Here is a 13,732-nt window from a genome sequence, read left to right as displayed (position 1 = left end):
ACACACACACACACACATATACACGAACATAATGGAATATTATTCAGCCCTAAAAGGGAAAAAATCCTGTAACATGTTACAATATGAATGAACCTTGAAGATGTTATGCTGAGTGAAATAAGCCAGACACAGAAAGGCAAGTACTGTAGGAGTCCACTTATATAAGGGATCCAAAGTGTTTAAATTCATAGAGACAGAAAATAGAATAGTTGTTACCAGGGGCTGGCAGCAGTGAGAAATGGGGAGTTGTTGTTTAATGGGTATAGAGTTTTCCATTTGCAAGACAGAAAAGTTCCAGAGATCTGTTTCATTACACTGTGAATATACTTAACACTACTGTCCACTTAGAAACGGTTAAGATGGTAAATTTCATGTTATGTGTCTTTTTCCATAATTTTTAAAAAGCTCTTTTATAAGATTATCTAATCATCCATGGATTATTCAGTTCATAAACTACCATACTATAAAATATACTTTTTTCTTCATCTTGAATCTGTACTGCACACAGCCTAATTTCTGTGTGATTCTGAAGGCACTCAAGGGTGCCGCAGAACACATTTATGATGATCTTCATAACTACCGATTAAAATTTTAACAGACTTCTTGGTTTGTTTGCTAATTGAAAGCACACAGAGGAGTAGATTTACTGAATTAAGAAACAATGTCACAAATGCTTTGCTATGGCTGTCTCAGAGTTTTCCAGGGCATTTGCAGAGCATTTCAAATATTCTGTTTCCAGAAACATTGAGATCCTGAAGATTGGACCTCCTCACACACAAATTCTTTTTTGGACCCTTGCTCTGATTTTCTTTTCACAAATGTAAACACCCTAATTAAACGTATACAAGTATTCTTACCCTCTGCAACAAGTCTAAAAGGATGGCTCTACAGAGATGGAAGCGGCATCTGGGCCTTGGTATGGCGCAGAGGTCCACACCAGCAGTTTGTGTGGACGAACTGTTAAATTTTTCATTATCATAATTGTCACTTTCTTTGTTTCCCCGGTGCCTGAAACACTGCTCGGCCTGTTAATAAGGATAGATTATAATTTACCCAATAAAAGTAAAGATCATTAACTACACAATCGATACTAAAATATAAAATAAAGACCAAAGTCATAAGAAGTGTTAAGTATTTATATATTATGGTAAATGACAACATAACAATCCTAAATGAGCATTGTTAAGGGAACACGTCTTCTCCTGGAATTAATTATTCTAAATACACATCCAACAAAAGTCATGTTTTTTATAGACCACTCACTGCGGAATGGTAACAGATATTCTTGATAAAAGGATTTTCAAATAAATTTGGGAAATTTGGGGGTAAACAAAGTAAAACTGGTTTCATTGCCACCAAAATTCTCAAGCTTTAGAAAGTGAAGGTGAATTATTCATCTTCAGAAAGGGGGTTATCGATGCAGTATTCCCCTAAACCATGTGAAAATGAAATGCTTTTAAATGGGGAATCTTATCGGGTTCATGGTCCCTACAGTTGGCTATGGAAACTCTTCATATTCTGTCTTAGAAAGCCTTTGGTTATGCCAGGATTATATATTACCCTGGTAGTAGAGTGTATCAGTTAAGACTTAGCTGGAATTGGACTATAGGTTCAAACCCTGCAACTGTTACTTGCTTACTCAGACAAGTTATTTAACCTCTCTGTATCTCAGTTTCGTTGTATGTAAAAAGGAGAGGATAACAGCACCTACCTCACAGCAGATTACTATATGTAACCTTTCAACTAATATTCAATCAGTTTACATATTTCAATAAATTAAGAAATCATTATACAACTGTACATTCGAAACCTATATATTTTTATCAACCAATGTTACCCCAATACATGTAATTTTAAAAAGAAGAAATCACAGAAAGAAGTCATCAAACAGACATCCACAGATTTGGGAACAAGTACAACTGATTCTCCCTGGTAGGAAAAGGTCCCAGCTTCCCAACCATGAGTGGTCTGCCTGCCCTGCCATCAGTCACAGAGCAAACGACAAGTGCCAATGAATAAGCCAGCTGGTTAAGGGGCGATCTATTAAGACACTCTTTACTATACAGCACCATGTACTTCAGCACTAATACTAGAGCAAGGCAGCACCCAGAAACACCATTTCCTTTCCCGTGGTAGAACCTAGCTACTTTCCCAGCACAGTCCGGCCCACACAGTCTTATTTATAGCAAGTCTATAAGGGTGTTAGTAATTCAGGGAATGCCTATATTAGCAAGATTTAGCCAGTATACTTAGTCTGCAGAACAAGCCCCAAGAACAATACATGTAATTCTTTTTATAATTTCGATATAAATAACAGGATTTATTAATATAATAATCCGAGAAGACAAATTTCTAATAGCCACTGGCCATAATGTTGGATCAACATATAGACTTTTCTCCCTCTGTTGTTCATATAAAATATTTATGTAAGAAATAGAACATTAACTGAGTTAAACATCATCATTTTTATTGGCTATAACACAGGCTTAGAAAGCTTTAACTCTAATGGAAATTAAATGCTTTGCATTTACGATGTTTCCTATTCTGACCTTTAAACATTAAAATAACTAGAAGCACCACAAAGCAGGAATGAGAATGTTTCACACATGATGCTACATTTCAGACCTGCAATTTTAAGTAAGATGATGTTTCACCTTCAAGACTAGAAAGGACAAGACAGGACAAGACGTCCCATGTGCGGCTAGAAAAGAAGGCATAGTTAAACCACAAGAAGAACCCTCTCCCCCACGAGAAGCAAGAAAAGACTCAAATGGAAGATGTCCTGTGGGCTTTCCATCCATCAAACCTGTCTCCAACTCGATTCCTCAATAATCCTCAGACACTCAATCTGCACTTGAGCACACATGTGAGCTTTGCTTCTTATAAAGGCAACATTCCTAAAAATGGGAAGCCACCAAATGTCAGTCAAAAGCACTAGAAGAGCTAACTTTTTAAAAGGAAAACTGTAACAAACTCTCCCTTGTCATTTAGAAAGTTACCTGCATTGGATTCCTGCCATTTAAATTTCATAAATCAGTAGGAAAAACATTAAATATATGTAAAAATGAAAGCATAAAGAACAAATGAGGTTAGGCAATGAACCAAGAGTTTACAATTGTTAATTTTGCCCAACAAAGGCATCTAAAAATTAAAACAAAACAACTACCACCTCAAAAACCCTACCATCCATTAGCAGAAAAGGTCACGCCCCTGCTGCACAACAAAATCACCTGGGAGCACTGACCTTCCCTCCCGGCCCAGTTCGAAGCCTGCCCAGGACTCTGATCAGCTGTCTGAGGTGCAGCCAGGACTCTTGTTTCTAAAAGTTCCCCAAGTGGCTCTAATGTGCAGTCAGCATTGAGAACCATCATCATTTCACAAAAGAAAAGGCATTTTAAAACCAAAGAAAGGTAAACTGAAAAGCCACCTTCAACATCCAAAGCCACGAAGACTGAAAACCTTGGAAAGCAGATTATGGGATGGCTATAAAAAGTAAATAAAGTTAAGCTTATGAAAAAAAAACACTATCTGAGCTTAGTATTTCTTATTTCACTCCAACAACCTAGGCTGAAGAGCTTGTGGACGAGCATGTGGAAACATCTGGTCTACAGGAACGGACTGCACTTCCCCACGCCTCGCCGTGTTTGCAGCCTGTCACAGCCCGACTTGTGCCCTTTCTGCTCCACTGAAGTAGCCCTTTCAAAGCTCCTGAAGGAATCATATATAGCTAAATCAAATCACTTTTTGTTATTTCTTCTACCTCCACATCTTTGCAGTATTTCAGAATGGGCTAGTCCTGCCTTCTCGAAACTGTCTTCCTCCTGGCCTGCCAAGCAAATCACTATTCCCCAAACACATCTTGCACATCCTGGCTCCTAGTTTTGATCATGCTGCTCTCTTGTCTTGGCACTCTCTTCTGCCTTCTCTGTTGACCCAAATCCTACATCTACTTCAAGGACAAAGTCAAATGCTACCCACTCATACGCCCATCTATGTTCCATGCGTGGGTCCACGGGGAATCTAGCAGAATTTAAAATGCAGTATTAATTTCAAGGGGTGAGATGAGGTCATAAACTGAAAAGCCACCTTCAACATCCAAAGCCACGAAGACTGAAAACCTTGGAAAGCAGAGCATAAGATGGATTAAGGCAGGTGTTTCAGAACCCAGATAGCTAACAATGGCCATTACAGTGGGATACTTGCAACCGGAACTAATCCAGGTACTACCACTAACTAGCTGGTGATGAGTTACTGTTTGGGAGGTGTTTTTCTAGGCACTGCCTAGGAACGCAAAATTCATTATCTCACTTAACCCTCATGACAACTCCTGGATGAATGTATTACCGTCCCCATTTACAGATCCGGCATACAACAGTAATGCAGTTAAGAGACTTGCCCAAGAGCACTGGACTGATGAATGAACAAATCAGGATTTGAGCCCACCCTTTGCATTTCTGAAGCTTGGGAGAAATCTCTCTGCCCCAGTCCACTGCCTCCTTTGATAGTAACTTCTCTAAGCCTTAGCTTCCTTTTCCAAAAAAGTGAGGGGTTGGTTTTAGTGATTCCCATGGTCCACACCCCAAATCTAACATTCCGTGGTTCTGTGTAAAAGGATAGAGAGGCAGAAGTAAAGGCACAGCAGAGGGCCACGAACAAAGAGAAATAAAAGACAGAAAGGCAGCGATAACAGGGGCACATGAAAAAAGACAAAATGGCCTTTGTGGCCCCCAGCAGCCCAGATTCCCTTGGGCATTTTCCTGGCTCTTTTAAGTCTTTTTCCTACCCTGAGATGGGTGTTAGGTAACTTAATCCTGTATTGAGTTTTCCTTCTAAATCTCATTCCCAAATGCCCTGAGGACTCAAAGTAAAGCGCTAAAGAAATAAAAGTACAGGGAAGAGAAAAAAAAAGAAGTGAGAACACACTAGAAAAGCAAGCTGTTGGGTTTTCGTTTAAAATTGAGAAAGAGGATTATGATAATGATCAAATGAAATCATTCGAAAGGGGTGTTTTCCAGAGAAAGAATAAATGAGTAAGGAGAACAGAGAGGAAAAAGCAAGCAGGATGACCTTGATTTAGCAACTGATCTTTATTGATTTTCTTTCACCTTCTAGATTCTGGGAAAAGTCACAATCCAAAGTGTGTGACATTCGAGCCTACCCTTAACGAAATTAGTGGAATAACAAAAATGTCAGTGAAGCACAAAGGAAGAGAGAAATACCTTGGAAGAAATGCTACCCCTTTAATCAAGAGGAAAAACAGCAAGGAAAATGAGAACTTGATGGAAACATTCAGGACGGTAAATGTCATCCATTTCACTTTCCTACAAAATGCCTTCGGAGAACAATAAATTGTGAACACCACCTTTCCGACCTCTGATAAAGAATTTTGCAAAGCCATCATCAAACCAATACTTTAGTACACCAGGAACTTAAGAAGTCTGGGGTTTCAAAGTGTCAGCATTCATGCCATTTGGTTTCAGTGATGGAGGCACAGCTGAGACTCCTTCCAAGGTTCACAAACCCCTCCCCACCAAAAAAAGCCAATGAACTCAGATGCTAGGATATGTGTCCCCCAAGTCCCCCAGCATCAGTCACACTTTATCTAATCTCTGACTTTTGGGGTGTTTTGAAGGAGAAAAGCTTCCCATACAAGCAGCTTTGGCCTTTTTTAGAGCCTAGTTTCAGGGCAGGACACCTAATTTCAAGGACATTATCAGAGGTGAGGCAACCAACCTCTTAAGAGAAGAAAATCTATATCACCTTGGCCTTGCAGAGCTGGGACACAGAGATGCCAAAAAACTTGCTCACACAAGGTATCTGTGTATAGAAAGCTTTCCTAAAGGTTTAAGAAGCTCTAAAATTTATATATAGATTTAGCTTAGGAAGACATTAGAAACCACTGAACCCATGTTTGCAGATGGGGAAACAGAGGCAAGTGACTGGCCCAAAGCCAAGGCCACACAGCTGATAATAAATGGCAGTCCCCTGCACTTCACTTCCAGCTCAGAATTTAGTTCTCTACTCTCCTTTGTCCACCCCTAACCAGTTACTGGTTAAAATAACTTCCCTCCTAGCTCCAGAACGTATTAGCTCAGTTATTACGTGTTTTGGTGAAGAACATGTACAAAAGACACTTTCCAATCTTTCTATTTTGTATTCAACGAATATCCCTTCCTTATTTCAGAAGAGTAGAATTCATCGAGTGTTTTCCCCTACTCTTGAAAGCACGTAATTAAACAACTGGATGAAATTTCTATTATCCTAAGAGCCCTTAAGAAGAAAACTATCTTGTTTAGGAGGAGGAAAAAAAAAAATGATGAGATTCTTAAGCTTGGAAGGTGAGACCCCACAGGCAGGGATCACTGAGAGTAAAAACTGACCAAAGAAAGTTCAACAGCTCTGACTGAAAACTGATGAGAAGTTTAGGGGTTGGGAATAAAAGAGAAGAGAAAAGATAGAAAGACAGGAGAAGGCGGAGGGTTTTTAGAGTTGGCCAAAAAATTCTCCAGAACAGGGACACGGCAGGAATTTTTTAAAGCCATTTGCTTGCTGCAGTACAAAGTCTACTTCCCAAAGCCAAGAAAAGCGAAAACAAACAAGTGGGACTACATCAAACTAAAAAAGCTTCTGCCCAGCAAAGGAAACCATTAACGAAACGAAAAGGCAACCTATGGAAAGGAGAAAATATTTGCAAATCATATATCTGATATAATTCAAAATATAAAAACTCATACAACCAAATAGCAAAAAACCAAACAATTTGTTTAAAAAATGGGCAGAGGAACTGAATGAATGTTTTTTTTTTTCCAAAGAAGACATACAAATGGCCAAGAGGTACATGAAAAGGTGCTCAACAAGACTAATCATTAAGGAAAGGACAATCGACACTACAATGAGATATCACCTCGTAGAATGACCATCAGCAAAAAGATAAGAAATAACAAGTGTTGGCGAAGATATTTGAAAAAAAAAATTCTTTTGTATTGTTGATGGAAATGTAAATTGGTACTACCACTATGGCAAAGAGTATGCAGGTGCCTCAAAAAATTAAAAATAAAACTAGGGAGTGGCTCCATAGTGTAGTGGTCAGCACATCTGCTTTACACCCAGAAGGTCCTGGGTTCATGCCCCAGGTGGAGCTACAGGCCAGACCCCGGGTGTGCCAGGCCCCCCAAGTGTGCCGGAGGTGCCAGGCCCCAGGTCCACGCCAGGAGCGTGTGGGAGGAGATGCCCCGCCTTCAGAGATCCAGTCCTTAAGGGGAAACAGCAACATCCATAGGTCAGGGGTAGAAATGGGGAAGAGAAGAGGAGGGGAAAAAAATAAAAAATAAAACTACCACACATGATCCAGCAACTCCACTTCTGGGTATACATCCAAAGGAAACAAAATCACTGTCTCAAAGAGATATGTGCAGCCCTGTGTTCACTGTAGCTTTGTTTATAGTAGCCAAGAAATAGAAAAAACCTAAGTGTCCATCAATGGAAAAATGGATGAAGAATATGTATACACACACACAACACACACAGCACAACAAAATATTATTCGGCCATAAAAAATAAGGAAATCTCACCATTTGTGACAACACAGATAGACCTTGAAGGCATTATGCTAAGTGAAATAAGTCAGACAGAAAAAAAACAAATACTAAATGATCCCACTTATATGAAGAATCTTAAAAAAAAAAAAAAAAAAAACCATAGAATCAGAGAACAGATTGGTGGGTGCCAGAGTCATGGCTTGGGGTGAAGGGAAGTGGGCAAAATGGCTGAAGGCAGTCAAAAATTAAAGTTCTGGGTATGTAATTTGAAAAATTAAATTAAATTTTAAAAAAATAAAGCCTGTGTAATTGTAAATGCTGAGTTCAGGTGGGTTATTTTAAGAAATTAAGAAAAAAGACTGAACTCCACATTATCTAGATGGACATGCGGAGAACAAGGTTAGAAAGTCCCTAAACAAACTGGGTCATTCTGTGGAAGCAGAAGCTCAAAGGCAGAAGTGAGAGTATGAACATAAGCTGTTGAGGCATTTGCGTTATACTTCCACCAGCTGGTAACAGGGCAGTGGAGCCCATCTAAGTAGGGCTTGAGGGGCAAGAAGACCTCATCTCTGACACCTGGGTATATGAAAGCGAAGGTTAACTAAAGAGTTGCCAAAAAAAAAAAGAAGAAGAAGAATCCAAAGGAGCAGCAGCAAAGTAATTGCATCCTGAAGACGCCCTGATCCTTCCGTTAGACTCGTGAAAGAGGACGCAGTAAGGGGTAATCCCTTCAGTATGGCGTAGGGTGAGAGCGGACAGCAGAGGTCAGGCCTCCCGGAATTTCAGGGCCCTGGGGAGCTTTGCTCTCTGCCAGATTACAACACAGCATCAGCAAGGGTGAGCTTATGCTCCAGCCCCCCATCTATGTCCACCTGTCTATGAGACATACGAGGTCATACGATTTGGACCAAAGATCATTTGAAAACAGAGACAGCAAATAGAAAGCCGAGGGGTCCGGCAGCCACTCCTCCCCTGCGCAGCACATCCATGTGGCCATATGGCCTGTGCACGTGTGAACCATAAGTGGGAGCCCGCAGGAGCCCCCTCCCCTCCCAGCCATTCTGAAAGGGAGCCCAGTAAATTAAAGCAACACCAGTTACTAACAGAAACATGAACAGCAGGTATTTTGAGGTCCTGGGATTCTGGATTATGTTTTTCCCTTTTCTCTGCATGCTAGCCTTTGGTGATTGGGGGAGGGCGGGAGGAACATGGTTTTCTAATACCCAAACACACACAAACATATATATATAATAAAATTATAATTGTGTTACAAAAGCCAAAAAGGAAGATTCATCATAATGATCATTTTTCATTCTTTGACTGAATGAATTAGTTTTGTTCCATCTGCTGAATCACTCAAAGAAGTGGTACACACAGGTAATAATAAATCTTTCTACTTGGAGAAACCATTAACCTTCCTTACAGCAGGACAAGTCCATAGGCCTATTGACATAGAGCCTTCTTCTAAAACCAGGGCTAATGATATCAAGAACATGGAGGAAATACTCTTCTTCAAGCAGCTTTTGGTTCTTTTTAAAACCAAATATGTAGGGTAATAACAGGAAAGACATTACCAGAGGGTATTTAATCTGGAAATTCCGTTAATTGATTATGGCAGTTTCATGTGAATTCTCTTGTTACTCAAACCACTGCTTAATAATTTTGTAGCTCAAAATAATTTTGGCCATCTTGTCACTTCTTTTCTTTTATCTTCCTACACAACCCCTTCTACAAACCTAAGTTTCTCTATTATCTTATTTTGGCATCAATGCATGTATGAAAGTTATTCTGTTTATAATGAATGCTATTTTATTTCTCATTCTTTTTTTCTGGATTGAAAGACCCGTGAGGGCAAGAATATTTATTCTGTTCACCATCATCCTCTTTATTCCTATTACCAAGGGCAGTTGTTGGATAAATGATTTGATATAAACCAAAAGAAAAAAATTTCCCTGGGTTGTTATTTTATCTGACTTTAAATAAAGGTTTTATTAAACCTCCTTCACCAAGTAAATCCTTTTCATGATGCCTCACCCAGCTTTTCACCTTCCCATGTGTATACGAGATTTAAAGGATCCAATTGAACCTCCCTAAGGGTCTGCAAATATTAACCTCATTTAACAACAAACGGTACAGGAGCTGACACAAAGGGCCTATATTCAAAAAAATTATCGCTAATTTCAGTGCATGAAACTGGTGATGTCAGATCTAAATGAAAATCAAATATCTACATCAGTGGTTTTGAAATATGTTTTCATCCTGCCCCTCAGAAAGCTGAATGGTAAGGAAATTCCTTTCTCTCGGAGAAGCACAGGTATGATATACACTGGATTTAAGCATATAATTCTAAGGATCGACAGACACCTCCCACCAGGGCAGTGTTTTTCAAAGAATGGATTGTGACCCATTAGTGGATCATGAAGTCAATTTAGTGGGTCATGACCAGCTTGTAAGGAAAAGGAAGAAAGGTAGGAAGAGAAGGATGGAAAATGAAAAAAAAAAAAAAAAAAAAGAGGGAAAGGGAAGGAATAAAGAAGAGAGGCAACGGGAAGTTCTGACACTTTTTTGTTTTAGTTGTGGTGTGTATGTGTGTGTATTTGCGTATGTGTGTTGGATCAAAATGTAAAATACAGTTCTTATTGTGCATGGCCATAAAAATAATGCAGAAAAGAATACTCTAGGGGTTCACAGACCCCTAATCGAAATGATTAAAGATGAAATTGCCATCTTACTTGGTTGCCAAGATCCTCAGAAAAGACTACTTACTGCCTCTCGTTTTGAGTTTTAACCAGAAGAGGGACGTGCACCAAGGCAGAGGCGTGTACAGAATGCCGAGTCTGAGGTACTCCAAAAAATTTAGCTCGGTGGGCACAGGGTACAAGGATTGCAGTGGGGCCCCTGCAACTAGTGGAGGCCCAACGTCACGTCACAAACCGAAGGTCACCAACTCAATGCTGCGGGAGCCAGGTGGGTGGCATAAGTGAGTGAAGCATACCTGGAAAGGTGGAGTCTGTGACTACCTGGAGGAGACACACCCCATCTGAGGGGCACGGCTGTCCCTCTGTCCAGTTAGCTGCTTCCTGGGGGAACGGGAGGATGTAGGACTTCTAGCTTTTAAAGATAATCCAGAAATCTAGAGATCTTATGTGAAATTTTCTGATTTTTTTTTTTTTTTTTTTTAGGCAAGGCAACCCTTGGTTGACCTCACAGATTATAAGGAACTTGTCACCTTACAATCCCTTATTTTTTTATTTTATTTTTTACGCCTACAGCACCTGATCTTCCTAGGTGGTCTCCCATCCAAGTACTAATCAGGCTCAACCCTGCTTAACTTCCAAGATCAGACAGGATCGGGCTTGTTCAGGGTGGCATGGTGGTAGACTGATTTTTAATATTGGCAAGTAAAGCCCAAAGAAAATTGTTTTTAAACATGGTACAGGATAACACAATGAGTCAAATTAAAGATATCTGTGGGCTGGATACAGTTTTCAGCCTTAGAGTGAGGAAGGACATATGATTTCTTTCAGGATTTAGAAAGATCTATGGAGGATGGACTGGGGTGGGAAGAAGGAAGGAGACCAGAAGGGAGGCCACAGAAATCATCCAAATGAGAAATCACAGGGTCCTGGTAAAGGCTGCAGAATGAAGCATTAGACACAGGAAATAAAAGGAGCCAGAACTGATAGGGTCAATTAGATGTGCTGACTGAAAGAGAGGAAGGAGTCTAGGACGACTCTGGTTTCTGACTTGTGTGGCCAAGCAGACAGAGGCTCCATTCACCAAGACTGAGCATACGGAGGGGGGCCAGGTGAGGAGATCAGGTCGGGAGACAGCTGGGGGTGTGCCGACCAGAGCGCAGCTGACCGGAAGTGTCCGCAGGAGAGAAGAGCAGCGAAGGAGTGCAGCAGAAGCTCTGCTCACGGTGGACGATCGTGAGCCGTCTGCACCTAGATGTTGATGAAGCTAGAAGACGAGAAGACTAAGACAGAATCTTGGGGCATACCCACACTTACCGGGCGAACAGACGCAGAAGGTGCTATAGGAGTCATCGTTTGAAAAGTCATCGTTTGAAAAGTCGTCGACCGAAAAGGTGGACGGGAAGGCCAGGAGCAGGTTAGAAGGCTCAAGGAGAGCCGCGGGCATTTAAAAAAAGCCATTCGGGAAAATGGAAAGTGGCACGGATGAGGAATCCACGAAGGGGCGGCAAGTGGTGTTGAAAACTTCGTTGAGAGGAACATTGTTGGACCAGTTGACCACAGAGATGCTGGAAACAAGAATCATAAGAATACCAAAATCCCAGTTGTATTGTTATGCATTCTGCAGCCTGCAGGTTGAAGTAGATGGTGAACGGCTGGACTATCCCAAGGCTGAGGGGAGGCGGGTGCAGAAACACACGGGGCTGAGACAGGCCCGGGGCCTGGGCCGGACAGAAAGGAAAAAGAAGCGCGATGGGGCACGTGGACTAAGATAAAAGTCAGAACTGGAGGGGGTTGAAACCTCAGAGAAGCCAAAAGTAGGTAAAGTGGGAATAAGGGAGAGAGCACCGGAATGCTAAGAGGTTGTGGACGGAATGCAATACTGGAGCCTGAGAGTTCAGGGGCGGGGAGCAAGCTCCTGGGGCGGTCCAGGGCATGGCCATTGGGGAACAGAGGCAGAAATAAGGTGAAAATAAAGATGGTTCCACTTAAGCAGTCAAGAAGCTTTGAGGCTGGGGTGGGAAAAGGGTGGGTCGTCCACGTGGATCCTGATGTGGCTTGCACTGATGGACATGGCATGGAAGATTGTGAGCAGTGTCAACTCCTCGATAAATGAGAGGCCAGCCGCTTGTAAAATCAGAAGGTGACAGCAACGAGAAGGGGGAAGGCAGGACTTTCAATGGGAGAGGAGGCTTTGTATGAGAGTGCGAGAATAAAGGTTGTGGGGGAAAGCAGAAAAATGCAAAACGGCTTCCCGCCCACGCTCCAGGGAATGCCAGAAAACAGGCGTCCTCACTGCAGAACCCAAAATACCAAGCGCATTCACCTCGTAACTTCCTCCTCGTCCACTTACAATCTGTTCTCCCCTTTTGCCTTCTAGTGATGCAAAGGGGCACTGCTCGAGCCAGGGTTAGGAGGACAAGGACACACAACACTCGGGCTCCAGGTCTGACTCCTTCAATAACCAGCTGAGTGACCACGAACAAGCCATTTAATCTCTCTGTGCCTGAAGTTACTCATCTAGAAAATGGGATTTATGCTATTCGCTCTCTTCATCCCTGGTTAGCTGTTAGAAGAATATGAGAGTCAAAGCTAGAAAATGTTTTAAAGGGCAATTTTATTCCTTAATCCTATTTAGCTGAAAAACAGGCTGGACAAGAGTAATGGCGAGCCTTCAAAGCATAGCACTTGACACACAGTAGGCACTCAATAATTACTGTTGACTAGATGAACGAATTAGAAACCGACTGGAAATTTTTAAACTGAGTATGTAGATGCAAGGAATTCTCAACATCCATCTCAAGTCTAGTTCTCTGGCGTAAATTTATGCGAATTCCATAAAAGATAGCTGCAAACCAAAACATTATTTCCGATATGCCAGCATAAGAAATGTAGTGGTCACCGAGGGCAGAGAAAATGACGAGTCCCCGAGACAAATTCATAACTCACCAAGCTCAAAGGGCAAATTCAGAAACATATCCCACAGCATCTAAATTTTATTAAGATGCGGCCACCATGAGACTCTCTCCTCTGGGTTTTTAAACGGCTGAAATAAGACCAAAAGCACAACGGACTCAATCTGTATGTGTGAATTGTGAAGAATTCCATAAAATGTTTGAGAAGTCTTGCCAGGGTACTTGAATTTTAAACACTATGGGGGTCAAAACACAATCTATTCTAGTCTCGTGACCCCCAATAATAAGAGCTTGGAAATAAATACCATTTAGTGTGTATCTGAAATCTGAAATGAGGAGACACGAATGCAGGTATCCTCACGGCCAAAGCCATGCTCTTACCCACTTTGTGGCCAGATCATACTGTGGAAATGGCAGATGTAAAAGGCCTCTAGAGAGCATACAATATGTACCTAACAGATAAAACTGCTTTATCTCATCCTCAGGTGTGGGTGTGGCTCGCTGGGCAGAGAAAGAGCAGGTACGGCCATGGAGAGCATTTAGCACAGCAGTGGACAGAGCGCAGGCCTCGGGTTCACAGGGA

At 41.5% G+C, this 13,732-nt stretch overlaps 1 pseudogene; it reads right to left on the bottom strand.

The window, feature by feature from the left end:
* Positions 1-10,801: 10,801 nt before the first annotated feature.
* Positions 10,802-10,920, bottom strand: LOC118603395 (annotated as a pseudogene).
* Positions 10,921-13,732: the final 2,812 nt, after the last annotated feature.

This window comes from Rousettus aegyptiacus, unplaced genomic scaffold, assembly GCF_014176215.1.
Source record: "Rousettus aegyptiacus isolate mRouAeg1 unplaced genomic scaffold, mRouAeg1.p scaffold_m13_p_5, whole genome shotgun sequence".
In the NCBI taxonomy this organism is placed as follows: domain Eukaryota; kingdom Metazoa; phylum Chordata; class Mammalia; order Chiroptera; family Pteropodidae; genus Rousettus; species Rousettus aegyptiacus.
The sequence above is the reverse complement of the archived record's forward strand: the minus strand, read 5'-3'. Positions and strand labels throughout refer to the sequence as shown.